Raw genomic sequence first — 17697 nt, forward strand, 5'->3', positions numbered from 1 at the left:
CGCGTATGTATCGGTAGGTTATATAGGGGGAAATTATTTCGAATCACTTTCGATCTGTTAGCACGCAGTCGATTACCTATAAATTCGCTTGGAATTTCAGCTTCAAGTACGCTGCAGACATTGCAATTGCCAATTCTGGAACTGCGTTTTTTTCAATATACTAGACTGAATATACCCCATGCATACATTTTATCTGGTTAACATTGCCGTATCCAAGCTTGTCGCCTGGAAGTGACGATATAAATATAGGAACGTTATTGTCATTTCAGAATATCAACGGGTCGCATGTCAAGTTGCGAAAAGTATCGGCATCCCAGTCCTTAATATAAATAATGCACTTGTGGAGGTAATTGCTTTCGGGAAAAGCGACTGTTGTTGTAAATTACGAGAGATCGTAGATAGGAGCTATGACGTATTACTCAAGACTTCGGAACCTTATCGGTTAGTAGCGATGTAGGGTTAAATTTAATGTCTCCACTATACCATATAGGTAGAGGCTAGCGATCGAGCGCTTGATCGTAAGTAAGCCTCTGCCTCGGGAAATTTTCCCACTGCATAGTTACTCGAGTCACGACGTACACTGGGTAAAAAAAAACGTCAAGTACAGACCTCGCAATAAGAACGACAAGGCCTCCGAGTGGAAAAACTTGTCCGCGAATTCGCGTGTACCGATTCGAGTGTACCGCTGCCATGTGCGCGCTTCTCGCTCACCGACCCCCTCTGTCTCTCTCCTTCCTTTCTGCTCGTCGTCTGCGCACTCTTATTGAGAGGTTTGCACGCGAATAATATTGGTGCTTTGAGGTTGAGACGAAGTGGGGAAGTGCGTGGGCGAGAAACTACGAGGAAGCGTTCTTATCGAGATGAGAGGTCGGACTGTACGGAAGAAATCTAACCGAATCACCGAGATGACTATACTTTAAGAATAACTCGAAAAACTAAAAAGGATCTTGATCGATCTAGTAGTTCGAGCCCTGATGCAACGGACAATGACGAGGTCGTTGCTGGACACCCAGTCAGCCTCAAATCTGCACCTGGAAATAGTGTACCGATTGCGGGGGAGTATAATACCAATACTACGAAAGGCTTTATTAAATTCTCTGGAAATTCGGACGCTCTCGAAGAGTTCAACAAAATACATCCACGTGGTGAGATGCTATAGCTTACACCTCATACTTTACATCTACATGCCTACCCTATCGTTTTTCTCGATTGTCCGATCATGCCGATTCATACATGAAGCAAAAATAATTCCGCAGGATATGTTGAATCAATGGATCTCTTGAATGAATATGAATACAAAATTCAGTCAGTATTGCTTTTACAAAGAATCATATCGCCAGCGATGGGTGAGAAGGGAAAAAATCCACGCACGGCACACCAAGATGTTGCAAACGATCAGACAAGTGAAAAAAATATCGGTACCGGCGCCAAAAAGCCTCACGATGGAAAAGTTTTTCTCGACATCGATTCTGATCTGATTTACGAAGCCCTAAAACAGAGGTACTTAGTATAAATGATAATTGGCTTACAGTGCTATCGAGTAAATTTCACGTAAGTTTTTATATAGCCGAGTAAAGTCGATTCCGAACCCCCTTATTTTAGCAGGTCAATAATGAGGTTGGTAACAATAGCGTCCACCTTGGGCCTATATTCAATGATACATGCCGTCTCTGCTCCGTGCTTCAGATATGATTGGTTAAAAGCTGTCTCTCAAAATCAACTTTACATCGTTATGCCTGTTTGTGCCCGGATTTTCCAAGCCTTGATTGTTAAAAATCCATTTCAAACCGAAAGGTTTCTTATATCACCTGGACTTTTGTTCTGTAGTACCTGTAAATACACGTTTTTTTCGCGAAAAAGTGAATTGCTCAGGGTAAAAACCTACAGTAAGAAAAAATTCGTTCTATTGGAAAAGTTGGATTTTTTTGTTTGGTTCTACAACTTCGCTTCATCTATTTTCTTTTCCTACGGGTCACCAACGGGCCTGAAAAAATTATCGAAAAAAGTTTCAAACTGTCATGCATCGAAATGGATAGTAATTTTTTCTTGAAGACCAACAGAGTTGAAAGGCCAATATTTGACACATCACTTTTATCACGTCGAATAAAATAGGTATGAGAATAGGAAACGGATCGATTTTTTAAAACCAGGATGGGTGCGTCAGAGTTGATGGAAATGCCCAATCACACAAATTTCCTTATTCTCTGTCCTTGTATATGATCTATTGTCAGACGACTCTTTCACACAATTATTATTACTTATTTTTTGTATATCCTTAAGTTGCAAAGGGATTGTGTATATTGATTTCCATACTACATTTATTCCAGACTCTGCATGCCAGATTTTCACCCTGGGTTTGCGTTGGAGACCATGGACAATATTTTTATTACTAGCGAAGTGGACACCTTGCTTATGGTACTACGTATCGTTGGGAATGCCAAGCCCTTGTTGTTTGTAATTTGTCACAACACTTTGAACACGTGTCTTGCCCGGAATGCTAAACTTGCTCAAGCCGAAGGTAAAAAGCTCGAAGTAATTCCCAATTTTACGTGACACACGAATTAATTGAGGCAAATATTTTGACGCGGCAAGAGTGGTTCGCGGATAATTAAGCCACCGTTACAGTGATTCGAAGCACATCCCGAGTCTCTCACTCGACATTAATTAATAATAGCCAACAGCATATATCCGCATCGTACGATTTCACTACACACTAAAAAAAATTCTACCATGAACCTGAGATTTTACCGTGACACGGCGTCGTCGCAAGGACCTGATATACATTGAGTAGTTTAAAAATCATGAACTTTTTGTAGATATTCGGGTCCTCAAGTGCCGAAGAGTTGCATTCTTACGAATGCCTTGTTTCGAAACTTCTTAAACATTAGATTCCAGGATGCGTAATAGCATTACCTGATGCATGGTCCCATTTCAGGGACAGATTTATGCCCAGCACGAGACATCGACGCAAGGGTATTTCTCATCAAATTCCAAAATTTCAGTTAGGGTCTTATCAAAATTTTTTGTACTGAGAAAAACATTTTTTATCGCCTAAATCCGAAGTTTTACTCAATCAGGTGTTCTTAAGAGTAACGGTCTTCCATATTTTTGTTTCCAACTTCTTTTGCCTAGCCATTTTGTTCAGTACATATCTGTTGAAAATTAAAAAAAAAACACTATATAAGCTGAAGAAAAACAATAAAAAGTTCAAACGGCAATTTTACATAAAATTATTAAGATATAATGGTGCATAAATCATTTCCTCATACAATTGTCGTCCCCCTTACTTTTAAATATAATGAGGGAATAACCGTGAGGGAATGACGAATTCGAACAAAAGCTATAGAAAATACTTGCACGTCACCTCCGATTCCTGAAGCATTTTGTGTATGCATTTTACTCCCCAAAACGCGATGAAAAAAATTAAGACATACGCATATATACCGATTTACCTTTAGATACGTACAGTGAGGTAATGACGAATAAAAGTGTTAATTTCAGTGTTAAAAAAAATCGCCACACATGCATATTAGGAGTGTTGCCAGATGTTGAAAGCTTAAGGATGTGTACACAAATTTCATTTAACGCGATCATAAATCGAATATTCGTAACAAGGTGAGGGAATGATTTTACATTGCAGGAAATGTATTTAAAATGGATTATCCGCTTTATGTATTTGTCGTAGTGCAACGAAGGCTTTGACGCACGATTAATGCTAGTTTTCGAATATTTCAGCTATATTTAATCGATAAGCATATTGTTACATGCGAGATGAAAAGCTTTTTTTATTATTGTTTTCAAACTAAGGGACAAGGTGAGAGAATAACTTTTAGAGCAATAAATTGACCAATTTTTTTTTCCTGCGACGATATCTCGGTTTTTGTTTTTAACAATCCTAGTGTAGATAAATTTTACATCGGTAATGAATGCATGTGACTCAGCACTAATGACTCGGGACTTAAATTTCGGGATTTGATGAGAAATACCCACAAATTTATCGGCCTAATTTTAAAAATGAACCAGCTCTAACACGCTGTTTTCAATGCTAGAGTGCTTCTAAATGTTACAATGCCAATAGCAGCTGTACAAAATTACATCGTGTTCGTTCTGTAAAACTTCGAATATTACGATCAATTGCAATGCTTATTTTAGACAAAAGGGTAACAGAAGAGTTGAGAAATAAGGTGACGGCGATAGAAGAAATGACATCTACCGAATACGAACAGGTTTCTGAAGATAGCAAACTACTTTATGCCGAGCATACGCTGTCTGGTAAAAGAGCAGACAGACTGCGTATACGATCAATTTACAAAGAAAGACTAATGGCAGTAAGGTCGCACAGAAAAGTAAGAATGTCAGGAGAGATAATTTCTCGTGCGATGGTTTCATTAGACTCTGGGCACCTCGTTTTCTTGTTACATATAGATTAAAGTATCCGTGGAACATGCACCCATAGCGACAGCGAAGCGCGCAAATAAAAAAAGTAACGCCAAAGCGACGCCGGTCGATGCTATGAAATCTCTAAGGTTAAAATCCAACGAATCCGAGGCATTAAAACTAAATGAATCGGCCCCAACGAAGGTGTTCCAATCGACGCCCGAAAATACCAGCGTAAGGGCTGCCGAACCAACCAACAGAGACACCGTGAAAAGTATGAATTATTTGCAGTATGCTGCTTATATTTTGTTGTCTATATACTAGGGATAAAATATCCATAGCAGCTAGTGACTAGTGAGTCGTTGTTTTACTGACTATCTAAAAAATATGCAACTATCCCATAAAGAAGGTTCTTTTCCCTAACAATAAGCTACGTCATGCACATTATAAGTATAATTATCTATGATCGAAACATCTTTTCTGCGATCAATCCCGATTTTTTGAGCACTTCTCCTTGAGACCTGTTAATGGTGATCAAAGGAGCTAAATTCAAGTGCTGGATTTTCTGAAAGAAATACATGTTGACAGAGGGATTGAAAGAAATATCCAAACTTATGGATGCATATCAGATGAGCTTGGCCGCCTTGCAGCCGGTACTTGATAACTGGGATCCTCGAAAGGGCACTTACATCGTGAGTATATTACACACGTACAATCCAAATACAGCTACGATATATCCGTTCAGACTAACTTTTCAACCGAGAAATTCCTCTTCCTTCCCAGGAGACGACCGCGAAGAATAGAACCCCAAAAACTGTCAGGGCACAAGATATAGTGCAGGTACTTTCCAATTTGATACTTTAGAATCGAAGGCTCGGTCATCGTAACTCACGTGAACTAATAGTATGGTAGCATTCGACTCGCCAATACACGTAATCAGCTGCAACCACCTTAAATTATCGTAGCAAATAAGTCAGAGCAACGGACTTGATGTCTGGTATGTGGCACCAGCAGATCCGTGGAACAGTAAATTGTACGAAGCAGTCACGTCCCATTTAGCCGATAACTACGTCAAATTCGTTCCAGGTAAAATTTTACTAATATATGCCCACGCGGCATAATACGAAACAAAATAGCATCGGTTGCCTATACATCGTATATACGGTGAAAAACAGGACGAGTGGATAAGCACTTTTATGCAGAATAGGTGCCGTGGATACACTCGAATTCAGACCACGAACAGTTAACGAAAGTCTTCTAATTGCAGCAGTGACAAATCAATCAAGAGTCTGCCTCGATTCAAGGCTGTATACTGTGGTTGATCGAAGCTCCGCTCCCTCCAGAACCTTGCCGGGCCAAACCAGTGAATATTTTATGATAACCTTTTTTACTTTTTATACACGCGTGCTAAATCTATTGTAGATTCAATTAGCTGACAGTAAAACGAGTCGCTTAGACATACGGTTAGTAATATTGATTTCTAGGATGGTCATGTTCGTTTTATAGTAATTACATGTCGAAGCTACATTTTCGTTGCTCAAGTACGTGGCTATATTCCGTAGGTGCGTATACGCTGACTTCCACGGGGTCCAGCTTCTTTGGGGAGCTTGGAAGTGACGCAACCCCAGTCGCTTACGCGATGAGGGAAATCAGGCCTAATGAATCAGAGCTCGTTGCTGGAAGTATGAAATCTTGTTAAAATTCAGTTACCGCCGATCGCTATATCACCAGTAAATAGACCCTATAACGATCCGATGGAATGGGCTCCAATTAATTACAATGCCCACGCCTTGCAAAGAAAACCGACACGACAAAGACATACCATGGGAACCTTTTTTTCTTTCATAAAAGCTGTCTTTTATATATTTGAAATTCGCTAATGCTGCTTTTTGAGTAATCGAAAACTATTTTCTGCCGCAGTTATAGGAGAACCTCTCAAACCACGCTGGATCATGCAGCCTAATGAAGTTTCAAAATTCAAAATACAGTTCTCCCCTAAAACTGTTGGAACTCATAAACAAGAATATGAATTAGGCACGGTTGGCTCTAATGTTAGTCGTCAAATTGCCGTCACTGGAGTTTCCGATATCCCAACACTGAGTATAGACCCAAACGTTACGTTCAGTAAGGTTAGATTACGTACGTCATAACAGTCTCATTGTGAATAAGCTGCTGGTCCATATAATGCACCCACCTCACTGGAGAGTATTATTTGATAAGACCAGACCTATTTATATTAGAGCAGCAGAGCCTCGATGTACGTTGATAATAGAGTTTCGTTGCTGTCATATAATCCTTATCGTAAGTTCGGTCTCAAATTCTTCAAAATTTTGCATTTGAATGTAATGGAATCCGATTTTAAGGGTTCCATGGCTATTTTTTTGATGTGTGAATATATCTTTACCCTTCCACTCAATTTTTTTCCCCTCTTTAAAAATGGCATACATTACTGTAATTTCGGAGAAAAGTACATGCAACGATTAAACGAACGGAAATACGCGATCTGTTTTCCCATACTTTACGCCTACCGAGACATAAAATATCAAACTCTATGCCCGAGAAAATGAACGTTTACCCGTACTACACGCTTACTATGATGAAATAGTATATTGTGTACCAAGGGCGCAAAGTGAGCTTTTTTAGACCGAGTACTTTAACCATACGAGGTCAAAAAGTCCACTTGCCGTTGGTACACACCATATTTTTTGTAACGCTTGTATTGATTTCTGCGTTTGTTATACCTATAAATTATATACCTATGATTACGGGAATAACAACAGATGAAATTGAAACTTGGGAGTGACGAATATAACTTTACAAAATCAACCGAGTAAAATTCATGTAGTTTATTCTACATTTCCGCTGGATCGTGTCAAGCAGCCAAGCAGATATAGGTAGCCGGAGTTATAATTTCGTTTGTAAGATGGCAACTTGTATCTCCGGTTGCCTACGCTTGGCACCGAGCTTTTCCAATTCCACGTTTCAGGACGGTATAATAATTAGATTTAAGAAGGTGACTGTTAGATATACTCATGTATGCGTATTGGGTTAAATTGTTGTTTCAGGTGGAAGAATCAAAGCCGGATAATTCTACCAAGCCTGCATTTTTTCTTGACATAGAATCTTATGACTTTGGATCCATTTTATTAGACAAAGCTGGTGAAGAAAGGTGAGTAAATTATTATGTCTTAAAGTGCAGCATTGAACTGAAATCATTCTTTTGATACATCAATTGCGCCCAATTTGCGTGTCAATTTGTACTGCCAAGGGTGAAATTATTTCAAGGGGAGTTTTGATTCATTGAAGTTGACTAAACGATATGCTTGGGGTGTTATAGACACCGATCAGTAATGTGCTACTATTAAAACTGTTATTAATCGGACCTTTACAGCGCATGGAAATTTGCAATAATAGTATATTGTGTGCCTAGTGCGTGATGCAGGCGATATCCGAAAAGTGTGAACTTTGCTGCACGAGCCGACGGCGAGTGCTGCAATCACACTCTTCAGATATCGCCTTCACGCACGTGCTGCACACGCTATTTTTTGTAACACATGCATAGGAAAGTGTTATTTGAGAGGCAAACCAACGTCGAATTGTATAGAGTGCCGCGCGCGAGGCGAGGCGAGGTCCGAGGGCGCGAGGTGACAAGAATACGCTGCACCGGGAAATAGAGCATATCGAATGCGCGCATGCGCCAACTCTATTATTCAGGAATAAGGCACTTCACGCACGCTACACGACCCTCGAAAATGACACTTTCCATGCAGGTGTTACAAAAGAGAAGTTTTGATTCACAGTGCTGCTTAATGAAATTCACCATAATTAATTTCGGTTCCACCGTTAAACCTCTGTCGATGTTCTTGTTATTCCTTACTCACGGGCTTACAGCGGCTATTGTACATCATAACAATGCCTGAGAATGCGTACGAGGTCAGTTATTGAATACTGGTTATACCCGACCTTTGAGTAAGAGAGAGAGAGGCGTTTTTGCGAGCTCTAGATAAAACCGACTACGTCAGTTGTACTTTTGGCTAGTATTCAATAAGTGATCCTGTTGCTTCTAATTCGATTTGATCGAGACTTGGATTCAGGGTATTTCTGGTTTCCATGAACCAGAATCTACAATCAAATTTCAGATACCTGAACTAATATTGCCACTCGAAAGTAGAGAATAGTTTTATGAGTTTATTTGGTCGCTAATTTTGTAAATGACGCGGCGGCGTGACATCGTAATAACATTAAATAAAAAAAAACCTATGAATGGAAAACAAATGACTATGTTATAAGAACGGGCAAAGTGCTCGTGCAGTGATACTTCAATTATATCATGTATACATAATTTCGGATTCCTCAGAGTTCTCAAAAGGAAAGCCCAATTCACTTTGTCAAATATTTCATCGGTCGCGGCAACCACAGACATTTTTTGTATGGATAATACAGGTGACTTCGGTACTGCGGCTGAGCACCTGAATGTTGAGGTGAGTATGAAACAACGGTATGATTATAATAATACACCACGTATCATAATTTTTCACTTGAAGCCCGGAGAGTCCAATATTTTGGATGTATGGGCACAAGTACACGAGGCCGGCTTGAATCTGGAGCATCTTCTTTTCTGCACAAGAAATAACCCACGAGTGAAAATGATAGAGGTAACGGACTGGTGTAACTTTATTACGAATCGTTACCCTTCCGGAAAATTACTACGGAATTACTGCGGTAGTCTACCGGTATTTATGCTCACTTCGCGAGCACTTGATTCCAATACTTGACTAGCACATTCTGAAACTTGGAACCACTGCATTACCCGATTGTAACGCTCCGCCCTACTCAGACCAGCCATTAGCAAACTTTTTTAAGATCAAAGAGCGGTACCTTGTTCGTAGCATTCATTTGGACATCCGACGCTTACCTTGAATTTTAAATCAGCCGAAAATCTTTCTCTACACCTCCCGAGGTGGATTCTGACCGATTCACGGTTGCCGAAGTCGACTACTACCATATATATTAGACTGTATCAAAAAAATTGACAATTTTTTTTTTTTAATGGTATACTGAAACTATTGTTCAAGATGACGAAAAAGAAATACCATAAAGATTTCAGATTTTAATATTGATATTTAGAGGTGCCTCATCGCGATTTTCTACTTGCCATAAGAATAACATGGCAAAAATGGTTCTTGCTCCTTGCGATTTTTATAACTAGATAACGACGCGTCGTACAGAAAATTCATAAACATATTTTTGTAGAAAATTGAACGTTCTACAAAAAAGGTCTCTTGTCATTTTACGATAAATCTATTCTTTCAAAAGTTATTTGAGGTCCTTTTTTTTTTGATACAGTCTAATATGTATAGTCAACCTGCACAGTAAACGACGCGAGTGTGCTCGAATCGTTGAGAATCCACCTCGCGACCTGTACGCAGACAATCGTCTTGAAATTAGTATCATATGCTGGTAACTGGCCGGTGCCAGCCAGTCGTGGCGACACACGAGTATATCTATAATCTGCCATAACTAAAAAACCTACACAGGACTCCGCGCCAATACAATAATAGCTGTACCTACCTATGTAAATTAGTGCTACCTCTTTTAGCTCCGCAGTTATGGTGCAAAGCTGGAGGTGGAACTTGAAGGGCAACTTGTATCATTTGGCAAAATGTTATTATGGACGAGAGACAAGCGAACAATCGTCGTTAAAAATAAGTCCAACGTAACGTTCTACTGGAATTTGGACTTCGGTGATAATCTTACAGATAATCAGGTGGCTTTGTATCCAGAGAAAGGTACGGTCCCGCCACTTGCCACTATTAACATTGAATGCACCTATTACGCTGAAACGGTACGTACATATACATGGTGTCCCGCTATAGCTGAAAGTGTATAATATTTTCTACTTCATACATACAAAAATGCATAGGTGGGTATCGTCGATAGAAGTGTCAGCTTTCAAGCGTTCAGCGAGGAGCGGGACGAGGAACCGTTGCTCGCGAATTTGATAAAAATAAATGGGGAAAATTACGATGTGAACGTGGATGTGATTAACGCTGCTCCTATCAATTTCAAAACCGTTCAAGTGGGTACAGTAATGACCGAGACGTTCTCCATAAGGAATCGCGGACCATACGATATTGGATTCATGCAAGTGTTGCGTTATTGATCCACGCGCGTGTCAATTTATGTACCAAATATCTAAATTATTATATATTCAACAAATAGTGTTCAACTTGATCTGACGGGAATTTCGAATCAGCTTGAATTGAATTTACCACTCACCCTGACTGAAGATCTTACGCTCGAGCCACCCACTGGCTGTCTATCGCCTGGCGAATCCACTACCATAAAGGTGCAATATTTCATCACCGGAGATAATCGACTTATTAATTTTAGCACTATAGCACAGAAATTATGGGATCGTTACCATCCAGGTTATACCTACTCCTAATCCTGATAATCACCATTATTGTTATATAATATAATCATAATTATACGACCTGACATTTTAAAGAAATTCGTGAAATTTATAATTGTGCCGTAGCCTTCGCTATAATATTATGATAGCGAAAGTCATTCAAATCGAAATAATTAATTTTAGGTGAAGCTTGTACCTCGCGTTGAATTTACGATCGTTAAGGTTCCGTTGCTCAAGTGCCAGTTGGTTGATACATACAAGACCGCAAATGTAGTTGCTGAGTTACCTATTCTGTTATCAATAAGCGCTTTTTACGCCAAGTAAGATCAGAACTTTCAATATTAGTTTACTTGCTCAAAATCATGCGAGGTATTATTTTCTCTACATTATTTGTGTCGATTTACTTTTAACAACATCCAGATTCAAGATTCAGCCTAGCTTAGGTCTGGACTTTGGACCCGTGGCCATCTTTGACACAAAGATTATGGCCTTAGAAGTTGAGAATGTTGGTCGTTTCCCGTTACAATACAAAATACAGCACGTTATTCAAAGACTAGGTTCATCAACGCGAGCCTCTTCGCGTCTTGACAAAGGTGACGCAAAGGAGAGAAGTGCAGACAAAATAGATAAATTGAACAGGTCGAAATCGGAAAGAAGCCCTGCAGGAAAATCCAAGACGGATAAAAATAGTTGCGATACCGGAAAAGGGACTAAGTCTAGGTAACTTCCATTTCACACATCTGAAATCAATGAAACTTACTGGGTAATGCAATTGAATATAAGAAAGCCGTATATCTTGGGAGTTTAAAATTCGCTATGAATAGTTTGAGTTTATTGCAGCCAAGCAGTTGTAATTACACGTTGAACTCTGTGATTAATACAAATTTTATGTAATCTTTTCGACAGGGAAGATCAGCAGTCATCTTGCCTGAGGATGGGCCCATTCCTTCTTTCGAAGGTTGAGGGAGAAGTCGAGCCTGGGAAATTGGAGACCGTCAAAGTGCAATGTTGTCCAGACTCGGCAGTGATTTTTCAGGAGGAAGTAGTGGTTTTCGTGCCCAATGCAGCGAGGAGTACTTTTGACGGAGAGCCCTTAAAGCTTTCTGCCACGGGTTGTGTTCCCACTATTGATTTGTGCAATTTTCACGCAATTTTCCCAGGAAGCCTTATCGTTAACCGAATCACAGACTTGGAGTGTCCGTGCGAGGTATGTCCGAATTGCAATTCGCACGCAATTTACACTCTCTTTCCTATCGCCGTTATTACCTTTTTTCTTTTTTCTTCTTTTCATCGTATTAGAAAGTGAAGTGAATTTGTCTTTTTCGTAATCCCTTTATGCCAGATTTTTACCCTCGCAAAGTAGAAACCTCTATCTACCTTAGCCGAACAAATTGTGTAGGCACTCCAGTACTGCCCAATGGCAATATATTACTTTCCAGCGAAAGTATTTGGAGAATATAAAGCTGTTATTTTTCCCTTAGTTCGGCACGCACTCTGTATTTGATCGCCAAGAAAAATGTTTGTACATTCGGCATGTAAAACTATTGAGTACGTATGCCGTGCATCTCAGACTTTACAATCCCGGCCTCGTCTTGAGTAACGTAACCGCCAATATTGCCAAAGATGGTCCTATCTATAGTGAGTACGGGAGTGGCCCGTTTGACGTTCAACCAGTGAAATCTGCCGTTACCCCGATGTCCGCGAAAATTTTCACGGTTTCGTTCACGCCCACAACCTTAGGGGTAAGTGAAGTAATAGCTATTTGCGTATCAAGGGTGTAAACTGTTAAGTCCGTGATGGGGAAAATGTTTTTCGCCCTACTTAGGTGTAAGATGGGTGATTATGATCTGTATGCGGAGGTAAAATCCCATTTTCCGCCTCCCGCGGCGAAAAGTAAATTACCATCAGAACATCCAACAAATGTTGTACTCATTACAGTCCAAGATATACAATTGCATGTTTCGCTGCATCGGGCTTTTCAATTACTCAACGCAATTCGGCTCACCGCATCGCAGATCGATCTAAAAAGCGGTGCGGTTGGACCCATTCGTTCCATCGAACCACATTGATATTGCTTCTACCGGTTTGTGGTATTAGCGACGGCAGAGCCTGACGGGATAAAAAGACTTTCCTTCGGTTGTGCCAATTTTTTAGAATAATTAGCAAGTTCGCGCTATTCTGCTATTTTGATTATTGTTTATTGCGCGGATGACGAAGGGCAGTTCTACACGTGGGGGCGGCTACGCCTTATACGTTATCCAGCTATATGTTTACCCGAATGTATGAACAGGGATTTTATAGGAGTCGATGGAACTTGATGTGGGATTAGACCATCAATTGTCGTAGGTTTCGGGTAAACGTTGGGAGTAAACATACATATTGTACATTAGCAGCCGACAATGAGTACTCCTGATAATCCGACGTCTTTGGCGAATTTGATCGTTTGGTCGAGTCAGGATACAGGGACTCATAATCATCGGCTGATTTGATTTTTGTAGCCACCGATTTGTTTACCCTGTGATCATGCACATTTATCATCACGTACGGTGGTTGACTGCTCAGAATACATATTGGTCAAGCGATATTCAGTCACAAGACACCGTTTAGAGTTGTCAGACGGAAAATGCCGCATCCTTGGCCGCATCCCACCGCCATAAGTGTTGCCATAAAGCGCCGGGTCGTTTCACTGCATACACGCGGACTGAAACTTGTAGTTTTAACGTGATTTTTAAATTGTCTAGTGTTCCGTGGTGACGCTGAATATTGTTCATGAGTTGTCGGTGCCTTTGAAGAATCAGGAGGTGGACATCAGAGTATGTGGAGAAGGTGTGGTCCCGAAAATAGCTTTGGTCGAACCAACGACTCCGAACGTGAACGATCGATATATTTTAAACTTTGGATGCAGCGTGGTAGGGGAAACGGGAAACCGATTGCTATGTTTCAAGAATATTGGTTGTATCGAAGCAAAAGTAATCGTTCGAATAAATGATACAAACGGCTTGTTTACCTTCGAAGATGACGGCGACGACACGGGGCGATCACCGAAATACGCAAGTAATGCGTGCCTGATTAACAATTAATATTTAACCCAACTGTTAGAAAATTTGTGACGACTTTGAACGAATTCCTGCCGGGACGTTAAACGGTGAATCTCCTATCACATAGTAAAGAACCTTGATTATGCAAACCTCCGTTAAGCGAATATTCTATTATTCGAAGAGGGTCCGAAATTTCGGAATACACAAAGACGTCTTTAGAAATAAAATATTTCGGAAAAGGTTCATTCACAGTCTTGTATCGAAATTTATGATATTTTAATCAACTTCAGACGTTAACGTATAATTGGAATAGTATGACGTGTATTAAAGCTACGCATCGAATGTGCAAAAGTAACACAAACATGCGTTATGCGCTTAATATTCTATATCGGGAAGTATTGCTTTATCTGGCATTAGTGTTCCACTATCCGAACAAGGCCCCGTGACAGTCAATTCGCATAATCAGGATCTATTGTATTCGGGTCGTACATAATTGAGAAGTTGTCTGAGAAACGGCGGCAAATTCCTTTTACGTGAATTCCGGCGCAGGTATTTGGTTATTGCCTTGGTCATTCGATTCGCAGTTGAGATTATTCTAATAATTGATATAGAATCGCTTGAAAGTGCCTTTATTCCGACGACTTCTAAAATCGACGGATAAAGGCAATACCTATAGGACTACAAATATATATCCCATACATATCAATGTATAAAAAGTAACACGTAACATAATATCGCGGTTTGCCAAGTATTCACAGACTGCCGTTTCAAATTTCAGCCAAAGATGAGCGGCGCATCGTTTGTCGACTGATGCCGAAAGAGGTTGCTTCTGTGAATGTGAGATTTTTATCAAACCACGTTGGCAAGTACGAGAGCAATCTTCAAATACTTACGCTAGATAATCCGTACGAAGAAACCTCGGTGTTTATCGTGGCTGAGAGTTACGCTGAGATCGTAATAATGGAGGGTCTTACCGTAATGGAAGATGCATTAGCGACATCCTTCATGACCGAAAACTCTTCGCAGTCGCGGAAGGGTTCCAGATATTCTCAAATTAAATTGCCCTTGGCTACCCCAACCGCAGGTGAAATATACCATATGGTAGACTTAACACGTACTGTTAACAAATCTCGATCAGTTTCATCCAGAGTTGGTTATCCCCATTTGCGAGTTGTAAAAAAATTTGGCTTACACTGTAAAAACCGAAAATTCGCGTGCCCTCTATACACCTACTCCCCTCTATCTTTCATTCACACCGCAAGGAGCGTAAAACGGTTATGCACAGTGTTCGGTTTTGACAAGATATTTCCGACACGTTCCACGACCCAGCTCACAGACAAGTTGACGAGGGATATTGGGGAGAGTCGTGAAATTGGGTTGCAATAGTTCTCGGACGAAAAGAGGTCTTGCGATAACGCACATCTCTTGGGCGTATTATTTCCATGCCGACTCGATCATGATCTTGAACTAGATTTATGCTTTTCTTTGTATCATAGCGTCAACTTTATAATAATGACATAGCGTCAAAGTCGTGCTAGGTCGATGAGAATTATACAAATTATCCTTACCTTTATTTCAAACACCTGTGTAAAATTGGCAAGCGATTGTCTAAATCGTACTCAAGTTATTTTACGTTCAATTTTTCGCGATTTCCCATTGAATGTCATGAGAAGCTGTCAGACTCGATATAAAATTACAAAAAATAAAAGTAAAATAACTCCGGTCTGGTTCAGGAAATCGCTTCCATATTTTACCCAAGTGTTTCAAATAGAAGTGAGAACACTTTGCATGGCATATCTATGCCCTGGCAGGTTCTCGACCTACACGCCGCGGTACATTCTGTCAGTGCGGGTTCTCCGAAATCTTGGGTTAAAGAAGTTTCGGTTCGGGACGGGTTTGTGTCGGATCGGCTTTTTTCGGCGATTCCGAAATAGTCGGGAAACCGGATTTCTTCGGGAAACCTCGAATCTTCGTAAAACGCGGAATCTTGGAGAAAACAAATTTTTTTTAGAAATTCGGAACGTGGGTAACCTAACTTACCTAATAATTATAAGATTCTACAAATAATAAATTAATAAATAGTAGGGCTGTGCATGTATCAGAATTCTTCGGGTCAGGAAAATGCCTGTAGGTTTTCTGGACTCCCGAAAATATTAGGTCTTTCGAAATTTTCGGGATTCCCGGATCCCCCGATAAAAGGTGATATACTTTTTATTTAGAATATTGATATCATCTAGATATAGTGTTTACCATTAGAATTTAGTATTTATCTAAGGCTATGAATGTTAGGTAAGTTAGGTTACCCACGCTTTGGGTTTTTCAAAGATTTCGGGTTTCCCGAACCATTCCGGGATCGCCAAAAAACCCAATCCGATACGAATCCGTCCCGTCCGGTCACGAAATCTAACGTTTTTTTCGCACCGGCACAGCCCTACCACATACTAAATACTAATTGTAAATAGTATATCTGTTAATAAATAGTAAATGAATAGAACGTTAGTCGGGTCAGGATTATATCTTATATGTATATAGTTGCAAATGAACATTAAGTACCTAATGCATGTATCGTTTCGTAATATAATCGTAATCAGGCAAACCGTTTTTTTTTCAACTTACAGAATCCACTTGCCCGATTACTTATAAACTTGATTACGGTCGATGCTTCGTTAGTGAGATGAAACGGATACGATTCAAAGTTTCCAACAAATCGGAGAAAAAACTTTTTCGTTTCGAGTTGAGCTCGCATCCAAGTGTTATATTTTCACCCTCGGCTGGTTATCTATACGAGCTCGAGACCAAAGACATCAGCGCTACTTTTCTGGCAGTGGAGCCGATGGTCCATACCGAGGTAAACGTTTAACGGCGGTCATAATCACTAGTTTAAAAGTAATTTGATGGCTTTGGACCACTTTGATGCGCACCAAAGTTGTAAATCATGGTGCTGATTATTACGACAGCACAAAGCCAACTTAAAATTATTAACTTATAACCATGAATAAACATGTTTCCCATGCAATAGGACATGTGGAAGGTCGTGTTCATTTGGTTTTTCACTTTTGTTTTCTCATTTTTGAAGCACAGTTGTAGCACTTCAATTCACATCTCCTTCCTGACATTAATATTCAATCCAAACAACACGATCCATAACACAACGATATACGAACTGGGAATTTTAGTCTCCTAAAGTTCAATTTCAAAAGTTCATACTAAATTATTGCCATTTAATGAGATTGAATTAATTAAGAAGAAGTCGTCAGATGCACATCTCAAACGTCAACTGGAGATCTAATATTACGAGTGTCGGTCTTCGTTTCGACGCAAATTGATGTTATGATTGATGTAAGCAATAAGAAAACATTTTATTCACGATACATCATAAATTTAGAAAAATGTATAAGAGAGAAAAATCAACCGAGTGCGATCCTGCGTATAATGTAGAAAGCTCATCTTTTGAAAAAATCTTACTTTCAACCTAAAGAAAACTCATTAGGGGGTGCCACAGTGGAAAATCGCAAATTAATTTTTTTTGAAAATATATTTTTTTCTGAATATATATATATATAAGACATATATGCATGTATGTATGGATTATGCATATGTATGGTATTTACTAAACAATCATGCGTGCATGCATGCTTACATGAATGATTCGTATGTATTGACATACAAAAAACATATTAATCAACTGACACAATTTATTAATCATTTACTAAACTATTAGACGCAAATGGAATGCTCAATAAATGAAGTGACACGGATATCTAAGGCGGCAGGTGACATTTGTTGGGATGACAGGCAGAGGAACATCCAGTGGGATCCCAGCGAATCGGACCAGTTGACGAAACCGTGGCAAGTGATTAGCTAACG

This window comes from Diprion similis, chromosome 2 (assembly GCF_021155765.1).
Source record: "Diprion similis isolate iyDipSimi1 chromosome 2, iyDipSimi1.1, whole genome shotgun sequence".
Taxonomy (NCBI): Eukaryota; Metazoa; Arthropoda; class Insecta; order Hymenoptera; family Diprionidae; genus Diprion; species Diprion similis.